The sequence below is a fragment of the Mobula birostris genome, chromosome 3, assembly GCF_030028105.1.
Source record: "Mobula birostris isolate sMobBir1 chromosome 3, sMobBir1.hap1, whole genome shotgun sequence".
Taxonomy (NCBI): domain Eukaryota; kingdom Metazoa; phylum Chordata; class Chondrichthyes; order Myliobatiformes; family Myliobatidae; genus Mobula; species Mobula birostris.
Window position 1 is genome coordinate 186,682,272 of NC_092372.1, and position 14,480 is coordinate 186,696,751.

A 14,480-nucleotide genomic window follows, 5' to 3' on the forward strand; every position below is an offset into this window, starting at 1 on the left:
CCCCCCTTCCCCCCTTCCCCCCTTCCCCCCTTCCCCCTTCCCCCCTTCCCCCTTCCCCCTTCCCCTCCCCCCTCCCCCTCCCCCCTCCCCCCTCCCCCCTCCCCCCTCCCCCCTTCCCCCTCCCCCTCCCCCCCCTCCTCCCCCTCCTCCCCTGCACCTTCTGATTCTGACTGCTTTCCACTTCCTTTCCCGTGCTGATGAAGGCTGTCTGCCCACAAGGTCGACAGTTTATTCCTTTCCATAGATGCTGCTTGACCTTCCTCCAGCATTTTTGCTGGAGAACTACGGAAACGCTTGTGTTTCTGAGTATATTCTGCTGCCTGGAAGATTATTATGCTGCATGTTGTTCAGACTGTTACCAAGTAAGGTAAAATTTAGAAATTACTGCTTGGTTCAGAAACTAAACATGTTGAATGGTTTCTTAAATAACGTACTGAATGGTTATTCATGTCAGTTTTATGTCCAGGCCAGAGTTTATTGCTCATCCTCAATTGCCTTTGTGAAGGTGGTGCAGAGTTGCTGCAGTAGTTCTGGTGGAGTTTTTTCCTTGTTACTGTTGGCAGGGAGTGTGGGGGGGGGTCGTGGGGGGAGAACTGCATTGTTATTGGCCCTGTGTTGCTTAATGACCAGCAATCAACAAAGTGTATTTTCTGGTGAGGATGGTGAGCAACTTGGATGGGAAACAGGTCAGAGGTGGTATTCCAATGCACTTGCTGCCTTTGCTGAGGCTGTTCCAACAGCACCTCCTAAACCCACTGTGCATTTTGCTGATGATACCGTTGAGGGGAATGACTGTGGTGGATATGGTGCCAGTCAATCAAACTTTTGTATACAGTTCTGTTGAGTTTCATGAGTGTTGCTGGAGCTGAATTCATCTCGTTATATGGGCTTCCATCATCCTTCTGACTTGAGCCCGATCAATGGTGGAAAGGCTTCAGAGTATCAGTCACTCATGATAGAATATCCATGCTTTTACTTAGCTACATTGCCTTGCTCTTTCCTTCTGGTCCATCCAGGTCCTCTCCATACTCCCTCTTCTTTCCAAAGCACCTCCCGCACCCCACCCCCTTACTCAATTTATCTCTTATCCCCCACCTTGTTGCATAAGTCCAATACCTATACACTCAACCCACTTGGTCCCTTATTCCCTCCTCTCCCCTACTGTTCCCATCTGCTCAGCAGCCATCCTTAATCATCTGCATCAGACTGCATCACCTGTAGCCTATCTTTGTCACTATGAGGCATGTCTTAGCCTCTGTCGCTGTCTCCACCCCTCCTACCCCCAGCTGACTTCACATGTCTCATCAATCCTTCCTTCCTTGCCCACCTATAGCTTGTGCATCCTCCTCTCCTCACACTTTTCCACCAGCTGACTCTCCTCTACACTCAGTCCAGATGCATGGTCTCCACCTAAGACATTGAATATCTCTTTATTTCCACATAAGCTATCTGACATGAATTTCTCTAGCATTTTCTTTATTTATTTTTTGCTTTAGAACCCAAAATCTTCAGACTTTTGTCTCAACAGTATTTACAAGGCTGGTTTAGTTGAGTTTCTGATAAATGGTCATTCACTGGTGTAGATGGTGGGATTTCTGTAATGATAATGTCCTGAATGTGAAGCAAGGGTAGGTAATGGCTCTGCCTTTACTGGTAGCCTAGTCACTGTTCTCAAAAGATGAAATAGTTAAGTGTACTCAATACAGGTTTCCCCTGCCATCCGAAGGTAGAGCTTTCCTATGAAATGTTTCGTAAGCTGAAATGTCGTAAAGCGAAGAAGCAATTACCATTTATTTATATGGGAAAATTTTGTGAGCGTTCGCAGACCCAAAAATACCTACCAAATCGTGCCAAATAACACATAAAACCTAAAATAACAGTAACATAAAGTAAAAGCAGGAATGATATGATAAATACACAGCCTATATAAAGTAGAAATACTTTTCCGCAATCATTGCCGGCACAGATCTCCGTAACGAAAATTTCACGCAAGCGCCGTCGGCAGAAAATCTCACACAAGCGCTGTTGGCAAAAACACGGCACAAGCGCTCTCCAGTAATGTTTAAACGTTGAAGTTGCCAAATCATACCAAATAACAAGTAAAAATACACAGCTGATAAAGTAGAAATAATGTATGTACAGTGTAGTATCACTTACCGGAATTGGTTCAGTGCCGAGCACACTGATGATGGTGTGTTAGGCTGAGTCGGAGTTTGGGTGGTGCAGTGGCCCCCCACCCTCTGGGTCACCAACCGATACATTGCCGCGAAGAACGCAGGGGTCCAGCGGTAGCCGGGACGCACTCAGCACATCTTTAAGAAAAAAGCCGAAATAAACATGCTAATTAATTATATGTGGGGTGGCACCTAATTAATTAGCATGTTTATTTCAGCTTTTTTCTTAAAGATGTGCTGTGTGCCTCCCGGCTACTGCTGCATTCTCCACAAATCGGTACAGTATCTGTTCGGGGCCCGGGTGTTGGGGTAGTGGGACATGGGGGTGTCATCTCGTCATCTATTTCCATTAGAGCAGGCAGCTCATCTTCTCCTATGACTGCCTGCCTCGATGTCGAAAGTTGAGGTTCATCGTCTGCTGTGGCTGATGTGGAAGGCTTGCTTGACTGCTGAGCCTCCTGCATTTTTCTATCACACAATTCTTTGTAAGGACTCAAAGAATCTTGCAAATATCCGCTAAACCTATGTACCCTTTCAAAATTAAAGTCGTACTTTATCATTAGTCATTCAGTTTCGATTGTTATCCTTTCCTCTTCCAATTGCATCAGCTCTTCATCTATCAGTTCTTGGTCATGGGATGCCAAAACCTCTTCAATATCATCTTCATCAGCTTCCACAAGCCAAACTCATTTTGTCCTTGCTTCGTTCACCATGATTGAACCGCTTAATTATGTCTAGTTTTACGCTAAGTGTAACACCCTTACGAGCTCTTTCAGGCTTTTCTGACACCATAGAACTCACCTTGCAAACGGCTGCTCACAGGCTCGTGTTAAAGCAATGCTGGCAAGAATGCAGTTCCGAATCCGGGAAGAGTGGCTGCTCAGGACGCACGCTGCTTTTTATCGTGCGCTGAATTTTTTTCGTAACAGTGAAAACACCTTCTGAAAGCGAAAACAGAGTACTAATGTTGGTCTTTCGTAACAGTGAGGTTTCGTAAAGCGAACATTCGAAAAGCGGGGGACACCTGTACATCCCTTGCCAGAGATAGTGATACTGAAGCATCAATTTAAAAAAAATTTGATAGCTCCACATAATGTGTTTTGGAACAGTGCAAGCAAAGCTCATGTAACTTCACACTGCTATCTCCAGTTCAGTTGAGAAAAAAATATTGTATAAAATCAGGAACTCTTAGATTTTAATATTTCACAGATGATGTCTGGTGGTTTCAGAAAAGCTCAGGCTGGAATTGGAAATTCTTTATTAGGAGACGTTATCTAGATTTGGTTTTCCAGTGTTGGGTAAGCATTGCCATTCCTTTGTTCTTGTTCTCCTTGGTTAACTGCACAGTTGACATTGCATCAGTTTTTACTCTGTGCTGGATATAAAGCTGTACTCTAATGATATAATTGGGAGAAGAATTATATGGAAAAATATACATTTCGTAAAACCCTACCAAAATATTTTTATGCAATACCTTAAGCAACTGTATGTTAATATGTTAAGGTATTCCATCTTTAAGAAAAAAGCTTTAGAAACTGAGCATTGCTGCAAAAGTTGATTGTGTACTGTAATTGTCCAATTTGGCATTGATGTCCAAAATGTCATTTAAAAAAATACGTTGAGTTCAAGGATATCCTACTTTCTGTTTACATGATACTTCACCCAGCTGGATGCAGCTTGTTACCAGGAAGTGAGTTGTTCATTTGTACAATCTGACTTATTTCCGTTTTAAATGTACAGGCCAATTTTCGGTGCTATTGACCCATCATTTCTCAAACATATTTTTCATATTGGTGGTTACTGGAAGCAAATACCGTAAAGGTAGGACACGTATAGGTTTGTCAAGTGAACTAAAGCTACAGTATTTATCTGTTGCATTCAAATCTCTATGCTGCATATTTCTGTTCCCAAATAATCCTGCAATGCGCATTTGACACCTCTGCTCTGTAATGACTTCATTTCTATATAATTAACACAAAGCTGTCCACAGATTGGAAATGAAATCTAAGTATGAGCAACAAGAATTGACCTTGCACTATTTTTGCACATTAAGTAATATACTTACAACAGTACAGGACAGGAATGGGCCCCTTGGCCCACAATGTCTGCTCCAGCTATGATACCCAATCAAACTAATCCAGACATCCCACCTCTCCCAGAAGTTCCAGGAGTCTCCCGCAAATTGATGATGCTACCTCCCTGAAATGAGTTTTTGCAGGGTGGGATGTCTGCTAATCCTATCTGCATGGTCCATATCTTTCCATTCCCTTCATGTGTGCATGTCTGTCTAAATGCCTCTGTCATGTCTGTATTCACCACTTTCCCTATATTGGATGTGTTTGAAAGTAAATCTTTTGACTTGGATATTGCATGAAACTGAAAAACAATATTGAAACATCCAAGTGTGTTTAATGTTGATATGGAAGTCTTGCTTCCTTTGTGATATTGAATTGCCATTATTAACAAATCATGCAGTTGCATTTGCGTTGTCAAATGCTGCTCTATGTGCTGAGTTACAGGAAGAAACAGCCCCAAGGTTCCAACACGGCCCCACCAGCTGCACTGGAATGGATGAGGGGCATGGGTTTAGCTCTTGAAGAGACTGCAGCAACATTAGCAAATAAATTGCTGCAATATGAAACTCAGAAGCCGGAGACATTGTGCAATCTGCAGCAAGGTTTTCTGGAAGATGTGAGGCTTTCTTGATTGAGACAATTAAGCCAAGAAGGAAAAGAAAGCTTATAGGAAGCCAAGAATCCTCCAAGTGAGTGGTTGTCCCCTCCCTTTGGTCCTTTGCTCCCGAGAATCAATTGAGAATGCTGTGTGCTGGCAGTCTGCTGCTCAGCCTCTCAGGGGTACCCTCTTCTTCATCCCCTTGTGCTTCCTCTGGCAAGGCCCTGGTAATGACTGGGGAAAGGCAGAAGACCAAATTGAGCAAATGCATACAATCACCACACCTGACTTGCGGAAACTGCAGAATCTCACCTATTCCCAAGAGGTGACCACACCCAGCCATCAGACAGCATAGAGTTAATCATATCTTTGTTCTGTTGACTTCTGGGACTTCTGTCTGCACCTAACGTGTGGACCTGAGATTCCTAATACTAGTTCAAATGCTTCTTGTCTACGTTTAATTTTATTTGAATACACAACAGGTAACAGGCCCTTCTGACCCAATGAACACACATCACCCAATTACACCAATGTTACCAAATAGCCTAATTACAGACTCACCTTTGGAATGCGGGAGGAAACCAGAGTACCTGGAGGAAACCCACGTGGTCACGGGGGAAATGTATAATCTCCTTATTGACAGTGGCAGAATTGAACCTGGGTCAATGGTGCACTAGGTTACCATGCTTCAAAAGAACATTGAGTGGTCCTGGGCCAGGGATTCCAGAGAGTTTGTAGGAATGTTCCCTTGTGTTCCCAGTGAGCGTGAACATAGAAACATAGAAAATAAGTGCAGGAGTAGGCCATTCGGCACTTCGAGCCTGCACCGCCATTCAGTATGATCATGGCTGATCTTCCAACTCAGAACCCTGTACCTGCCTCCTCTCCATACCCCCTGATCCCTTTAGCCACAAGGGCCATATCTAACTCCCTCTTAAATTATAGCCAATGTACTGGCCTCAACTGTTTCCTGTGGCAGAGAATTCCATAGATTCACCACTCTCTGTGTGAAGAAGCTTTTCCCTCATCTCGGTCCTAAAAGGCTTCCCCTTTATCCGCAAACTGTGACCCAACATTCTGTTCTTTGTTCTGGACTTCCCCAATATCGGGAACAATCTTCCTGTCCAATCCCTTTAGAATTTTATACATTTCAATAAGATCCCCCCTCAATCTTCTAAATTCCAGCGATAATGTGTACCTTTTACATTGTCTGCCTGGTGATGCTGAGCTTGTGCCTTTTGAGCGAGACCTAGTGTGTGTGAACATACTTAAAAGCTCCTCTTGGAATTAGAACAGATCTTGATCAATTGTGAGGCTAGGAGTGCATTCAGGGAAAGAGATTTGAACTGCTCCGCTAAAATCTTCTCAGTGAAAACACACACAAAGTGCTGGAGGTACTAAGCAGGCCAGGCAGCAGAATCTGTTCCCTTCCTTTCGGTCATCATGAAGGGTCTCCGCCTGTATATTTCCCTTCTTTGAATACTTCCTAAATTCAACCTAATGTGCCCATAACTCATTAATCCTAACTGTTTGTCTTTGGAATAAACTGGAGCACCCGGAGGAAACCGGAGCGGTTCCGTGGAGGGCCTACAAACTCCTTACAGGCAGTGGCAGGGAGTAAAACCCGATCTGTGATCACGGTAAAGCAACATGTTAACAATTATACTATCATACCACCCATGCTGCCAGGTCACCTACAAGGGGAAGGACCATTGGCAACCTGTTCTTGAAAACTCAATGACATCCTGAGAATGTACAAAAAGACAAATTTTAGCCTCTGAGTATAAAGTAGTAAATGTGAGTGTTTGTGGTGCATGCACACACTGAAATGCCCTTGCATTGGAATTGGAATTTGGTCAAGTTCTTGCATTATTCTTTAATATTTCGCTTAAGTCTCACTATGACTTATTCACATTGGAAGTCCTTGGAAGTGACAAATTGGGTTTTGCAGGAAAGGACTGTTGCTTCACCGAGAAGGGATGAGTAAAGGACGCAGTTGTTTCTGGCAGGCAACAGTAAGATTAGCTCGTGCTAGCCAGCAGTTCGCCATCTGCCTCAGTCTGTGTTGCTCTGTAGCTGCAGACTGAAGAAAGGAAAGCAAGCCGGTAATACACTCATTTGTTGTGAATTTTTTTTGTTCTTGGTTATCATGGCAAGAGCTTTCAGTTGGCAAAAGGATTCTAGGACGTGTTGCAAGAGCTAAACAATATAAAATTAGAAATTAAAACGAAAAAAAAAATTGAGAAACCTTAGCAGGGAAGTCTGCATCAGTGGAGAGAAAATGCACACAAGGGCCTGTACAGATGATGGAAATGGAGCAACTTGGGTTTAGCAGCATCTATAGGAGGGAAGGTTAGATGTGGAGTAGGTTTAGAGTGATCGACACAACATGGTTCCGTTCATTGTACTGTACGGTTCTATATTCAGGCATTGGTAGTGATACTTTGTGTGCTGGATTTGATATTGGTCTCTTAGGCCTGGAATGCCAAGGATCAGGTCAGTCAAGTTAGTCCCTGTAGTGAGGCTAAGGAGTAGTTTAAAGTATGGAAGTTAATTCAGTTGGAAAAGGGCACACTAGAAGACTGTATGATGGAACTGCTAAAAATTAAGGAATTAAATATAGTCTCCGTCGCTGACTAAACATGTGAAGGGTGGTTGGACTAGGATATAAGATCCTTCGGCAAATATTTGGTTTAATTTTCAGTGTAGATTATTGAAGCATGTAATGAGCCTGTTTAATGCACTCCTTCACAAGAGAACTGGATGACCTGTGGGAAGAGGAAATGTTGATCTCTCCTGTGAACGTTATGGGTCAGTTGATCAGTACAGAGGAATTTTGTGATGATCTCAGTTTTTTTTTCTCCCCCTTCTCCCGGGTTTTGCAGTACTTGACAGCTGGTTATGTGGTATATTCCATCTGTGTTTAAGGGCGTGTGGGTTTGATGGATGGCCTACTAAAAAGAGTAATTTCCTCCAGAGGAAGTTTAAAGCGAGGTTCAAATGTAAGGTGAGAATGGAAAAATTATTTTGTTTGAGATGTTACAGATCGGCTACATATTCCTATCAATGATATATCTAAAAAATGTAGGTTAAGTTGTCTAAAAACAGCACCCTCTGATTGCTTTGATGTGCCTGCCTTGCCTCAAAAAGCGATTGTAAAACAAATTAAATATCTGGTAGAGCAGGCTGATAGAAATGGTCATTACCCAACATTCCATGAGTGCCTCAGTACTTCCTTCCACTGGCGTCCGAAATAAACCAGAAACTCGTGAGACGATACTGTATTTGTTTATATGTGTAGGTATTTTTGTGACCTGGATGTCCTGACAAGGTTTGCTTTATTTTCAGTCCATCTTTGCATTGCACTGAGTGTTTTTGCTATGCCATTTCAGAGGGCAGTTAAAAGTCTGATTTTATGAGTCTGGTGATGCTCATGGGCATGTTTGATTAACATAGAACATAGAGCAATACAGGCCCTTCAGCCCACGATATTGTGCCGACCTTTTAACCAACTCAAAGATCAACCTAACTCTTCCCTCCTACATAGCCCCATTTTTCTTTCATCCATTATGATTATTTAAAATATTTCTAACTTGCCTGCCTCTACATTACTCCTGGCAGTGTGTCCCTGACAACCCCCGCCTGTACTTCCCTCCAATCACCTTAAAATTATGCCTCTTTGTATTAGCCATTTCCACCCAAGAAAATGTCTCTCTTCATTTGATCTTTGCCTCATCACTTTGTACACCTCCAGGTCGCTCATCCTCCTTCACTCCAAAGAGAAAGGTCCTTACTTGCTCAACCTATGGTCATAAGGCATAGTCCACAATCCAGGCAGCATCCTGGTAAATCTTGTACCTTCCCTAAAGCTTCCTCATCCTTCCTATAATGAGACGACTGGAAATGAACACAATATTCCAAGTGTGGTCTGACCAATATTTTATAGAGCTGCAACATTACCTTGTGGCTCTTGAGCTCCCCCATCTAATGAAGGCCAATGTAGCATATGTCTTCTTAACCACCATATCAACTCGCATGGCAACTTTGAGGGATCTGTGGAAGATTCCTCTGTTCCTCCTTACTGCACCTCCATAAATCTATTCTGCACCCTCTGAAGCTTCCACATCCTCCTTGTAATGAGATGACCAGAACTGAGCACAATATTCCAAGTGTGACCTCTGGGTTGCTGTCTAGTGTGAACACCATTGTGGTGCCACTCTGTGCTTGTGATGTGATTCCTGCACCAATGGGAATTTAGAGCATTTGATCAATGTCCAGATTGATGCTAACTTGTTAAGCCAACTAGAGTTAGCAATGAGATTTGTTTTGGAATATGTTAGCAAATATAACACTGAGCTGAACTATCTTTCTTTTTAAAGGCATTTTAAACCTAGTATTTGAAATTGCTTTTTGCTGTGGAATAATTTCTTTAACATTTTATGATGCTTGGCAATGTGCTAACAGAAGCCTTAGATGATTGTAATTAGTGTTTTCATTTCTGCTAATTTGCCAGACAATATAACAAGCTGTGTTTTGGATCTGAACGCACCAAGATTTTGATTGACATTTCAACCAATTTATTCAAAGTAGACTGGCTTGGCAAATTCTTGGATGCCATTTCCCTTGTGCTTTTTCTTTTTGCACAACCTAGTTCTTCTGTTCATCTTATAAATTTACAAACCCTGGGAGCTGAGTTTCCAGTGTAACTAGCCCTTTCTCTAATGAGATCTGAATGTGGATGAATTGCCACTGACAGTTCAAATACTTAACTTTTTACATGAACTTTTTAATACAGTTGGGTTTGATTTGGAAGACTTCACAGAACATTGTCCAAGTGGAAAAATTGACTTTGTTGCACCTTTAAGGTGAAATCTGCAAAAACGTAATGAAACCTTGATCTCACATGCCTCCATTTATCTTGCCGGTTCTTGAATGAGAGAACAGGGAAATATGTATTAAATATCAACATACACAATAATTTTTTTATGACTGATATGGCAATTATCCCAGTTTTGACAATCCTTCAGCATTTCTAGTATTGAGCAAGATTAAAAAAAGAAATGAGGAAAATATTTTATCCAGTGTTAACTTGATCCATCTTTGGGTCTAAAGTATTACACATCCATGAGACATGTACATTTAGTTCAGTTGTTTAACTTCTTGCTACTGAGTTTGTATTTAGAAGTAGGAATTCATTGGCTTTCGACCTGATCCAGAAACTGGCCATAAAGACCAATACTTGAGAGAATACTTTATGAATTTATTGTGTTTGCTATTGTTTTGGAGAAGAGGAAAAGACAGGTGATCTGATGTATATTTTGAGTCTCTTACATATTGTCCAAAATTATCCTATTGTGTATGTGAATACACTGGGTATGAACTCTAGTTATAATTCTGCTAAGTTCATTGGGTCTACAATAGTGATTGTCTCAGTAAGTTATAGTTTTTGTTGAGTAGGAAAGCTGAATATTGGTATGTGTAAGTCAATTCTCATTTTTAACAACATGTCGAAGAGTTCAGTCACTCCTCTTAACAAATGTCACTCAGTGTGTGCTGTGTGAATTTCTCTTAAATGAAAATCAAATGAAATTGAAAGATTCATAGAATTTAGGTAAAATGTTTTTCAATTATACAGCTGTAAATCTGAACGATACCTTGATACCACATTCATTATAGTTACTACCAGAGGAGTAAACTCTGGCCCTGGACCATGACTCACACCAGTCAACGCTGAGTCACTGTTTCCCAGACCATCACAAGTCTCATCACTTGAGATCTGCTGTCCAAAGTCTCTCTCCTGATAATGGTCCAACCCAACACTGCTTGCTGCTTTTTCTAATGCAAGAACCACAAACAGAATTGTCCTATTATTGCTTCTGCCTTGTCTTGGTCCACTGAACTTCTCTTCATACCTTCATCATGTCTCCACTTTTGTCCAGTGCCTTCCCACCTACATCCAGGACACCTTGCGCTTCGATATCCTCCACTTCCCCAGCCCACTGTCACCGTCCCAACTTCTCCATGGATGTCCAGTCTTTATACACCTCTGTCCCCCATCAGGAGGATCTCAAGACCTGCTGTTTCCTTCTGGAACTAAGATCCATCCAGCTACTGCCTCCTCCTCCCTGAAACACTCTTGTCCACCAGGCACAATTTATTATTTGCCTAAACAGCCTGTCTTTTGATTCCTCTCAAGTTCCACAATCAGAGGTGTAACCACGATCACTTGTATCGGTCCCAGCAATGCTTGTCTTTTTGTTATCTGTGTTCTAAACCTCAATCTGAGCACAACTCCACTCTTTCTCTGCTGTTTCCCCAACTGTCTTCCTGCATTCATGCAAGACACACCAATTTTAGTACCTTCACTATGAATTTGCATTTTCAAATTCACGTGGACCATTTCCGGCACCTCTCTTCCTTTTCAAGATCTCTCTTAAACGACGGATTCTACTTACGTCCTTGCTTATCAGATTCCATGAGACCACTGGAGCAGAATGAGGTCAGTCTCCTCTTTGTGTCTGCTCTGCCATTTGATGATAGCTGATTTATTTTCCCTTCTCTACCCATTTTCCTGCTTTCTTCCTGTAATCTTTCACATTCTTACTAATCAAGAACCTATCAGCCTCTACCTTAAATATATCCAGTAATTTGACTCTCACAGCCATCCGTGGCAATGAATTCCCCAGATTCGCCAATCTTTGGCTAATTAAATTCCTCGGTGACATCGAAAATCTGCTGCCTCTTGTGTTTTCACTTACCAGCCTTTGATTCCACCTCCACTCTCTCCACTAAAAACTGAAGGACTTCTCTATCTTTGTTTTCACTTGTAATCCACTGGTCTCCATCTTCCAACCCCACCCTTCCTACTTCCTCACCTGGTTCTTTCTGTCCATCAATCACTCCTCCCCTGCTAGCCCCTGCCTCTTACCTCCCCGTCAGCTCTTTCCACTGGCCATTTCCCCTCTACACTGTCGGATCTGAAACACTGGCAATCTCCTTACCTCCACAAACATTGACCAACCCACTGATTCCTCCAGCAATTTGTTTTATAGCTTGCTTAGTAATATATTTTAATACTTTCAGATTGAGATAGCAAGGTATTTGGTTGATTGCGTATGACTATTGATTTTCAAAGAGAAAAACAGTAATTCATTCATCTCGCTTGGCAGGGGAGTTCATAAACAATGTTTAGGTCCATGGAGAAAATCAGTTTGGCATGACAGCATTGCATTTTTACCGAGTTTCATGCTGACAATTTTTTTTGACATTTTCTTGTCAGCTGCCAAAGCTAAAAGAGAAGGTCAGCAGGAACCACAGACGCTCATGCAAGTTGTTGGTATAACTCTATTCCCTAATGAGATTTGTGTTTCTGGGAGGAAGATTTTGCAAAAATTAATTACATCCTAAACTCATGAAACAATTGTTGTTAGACGTACACCTAATTTCTATTGTGAGTTAGATATTGGATGAAATATCTGCAGTACTAATGGCAAACTCAACAACTTCCAGCACCTGCCCAGTTGAACATGGAAACCCAGTAGTCAGCGCATTGATCACTGATTGGGGTTCAGTGTCTGCTGCTTCCTGCAATGAGTTTGTTATGTTCCCCCCATGACTGCATGGAATTGCTTTGGGTTCTCCGGTTTCCTCCCATATTCCAGAGATGCACAATGGGGGGGGGGGGGGGAGGAGGGGTCAGTGAGTTGTGAGCATGCTGTATTGTCACTGGAAGCATAGCAGTGCCTCTGGGCTGCCAAGCATGATCCTCACTGATGTGATTTGCTGGAAATAGCGCATTTCCCTGTTAGTTCAATGTTTCGATGTACATGTGATAAATAAAGCGAATCTCTCCTTTAAAAGAGCATGTCCTGCTGTTCTGTAGAGTGTGTTCTTGCAGTCAGAGAGATAGCATGGAAAGCAGGCCCTGGGTCCACACTAACCACTCACACCAATCCCAGTTTACTCTGATATTCCAACCAAATCTTGCCCTCCACTTCCACCCCCCCACCCAATCTTATATTATCCTACCACCCACACATTCGGGGCAGTCTACCATAGCTATTTTATCTACCAACCTGTATATCTTTGTTATGTTGAAGGAAATCATAGGTCCTGGGAGAAAGCTACAGAGAGAAAACATAAACTCCCCTTAGACAACAGCTGAGGCAACTGTTGTACCTGTGCCGCTACCAACCTAGTTCTTGATCTCAGCCTTGCCATTGGAATCGTTGTGACTAAGAAGCTTTGAGTGATCACTTGTTGGTTCTACAGCAACTTGATTGCAGCAGCATTCTATGAATGTTAGCAATATATACAACTGCAAATGTATGTTTTAAAAATCATTTTCAGGGCAGCAAGTGGTACAGGAGGTAGAGTCCCTGTAACACCATTGGGTCTATCTGGGCTTGTTTCTAATTTTCCAGTGTTATACAAGTAGATTTGCATGTTCACCCTGTAAGTGCACGTGTTTCTCCTTGCATTACAAAGAGCTGCTGATAGATTAGTTGGCTACTTTTGATTACCCTTAGTGCAGCTGGCTGGTAGGAGATTCAAGGTGGGTGAGGGACAGTAGATTCTAGGCCCATAAGTGGGTGAATGGAATTGATGGGAATTACCTGAAAGCTGGCTTCAATAGGCTGAATGTCTCCAAAGTCATAAGGAAATAGGATACAAAAGATAAGCAAGGGGTGCTAAGATTAGAAGGTTCACCATAGTTCAAGTAAAATTAATTTTTTTACATCTGAAGGCAAATGTTCAGCTGAAAAGCCCAACTATAATTAATGGGTCTGCAACAGACCCAGTCTCGGTATAGATATTTCTCCATATTTTCTTTGCTGCAGAACTGCACATGGTCTCCAATGAGTTTCCTATTGGGTGTGAGCTAAACTACAGGGTGAATGGAAAATGGTTCAGTCCCAATGAAGGGTCTTGACCCAAAACATCAGCTCCTCATTTCCCTCCAGAGAGGCTGCCTGACCTGCTGAGCTCCCCTAGAATTTTGTGTGTGTTGTTCTGGATTTCCAGCAAGTGCAGAACCTCTGTCCATTGGTCAGGTGTCAGCACAAGTACACTGCAGCTGGCAGAGGTCACTCGTGTCCTCCCAAGCTGCCTACCTGCCCCACCTGCGACATCTCCCCAACAGCCACCTCAGAAACCACGGAACTGGAGCAGAACAAGGCCTCCACTACCTGAGGAAATGTCCCAGATACAGAAGTAGTTATTAGCTGAGAAAACTTGGATGCAACAATATGTTAATTTTCTTCTGAGGGCAATAGAACATGTTGATTTTAAGTTTAATGTTTTCGATTTAAGGCCAATGTAATGTGCAAGATGAAAAGCTGAATAACAGCACCCTTGTAGCTTGTGTCTAATGATTTATTTTACTGCTGGAATTATTTGGAAAGAAGCACCTGCAAGGATAATAAGAGTTAATTACTGAAAAATGACTTTTAGTACTTTCCCAACAGAATAGCTTTTCTTAATTAATGCAACATTTCATTACATCACCTCACACCGCTTTGTAGCATCTCAGTGAAAAGAATTGTGCTTTCCTGGAAAGTCTTTCATGTTCTGAGAATTCTCCAAACCTTTTTTATTAATTTTTGAAATGAATTATCTTCACTACTCCATATG

The 14,480-nt window shown here is 42.2% G+C and overlaps 1 protein-coding gene across 8 annotated transcripts in view; it reads left to right on the forward strand.

Annotated features, from left to right (window-relative positions):
- The window catches only part of LOC140195483 (sickle tail protein), a 696,918-nt gene that overhangs the window by 249,920 nt on the left and 432,518 nt on the right, over positions 1 to 14,480 (forward strand). The window contains exon 1 of one of the 8 annotated variants that reach the window (XM_072253836.1): positions 342 to 362. The exons of the other annotated variants lie outside the window; for them this stretch is intronic. The gene's annotated coding sequence lies outside the window, so the exon portion shown is untranslated. Of the gene's footprint in view, positions 1 to 341; positions 363 to 14,480 lie in introns of those variants that run through there. 8 annotated transcript variants of the gene reach the window in all.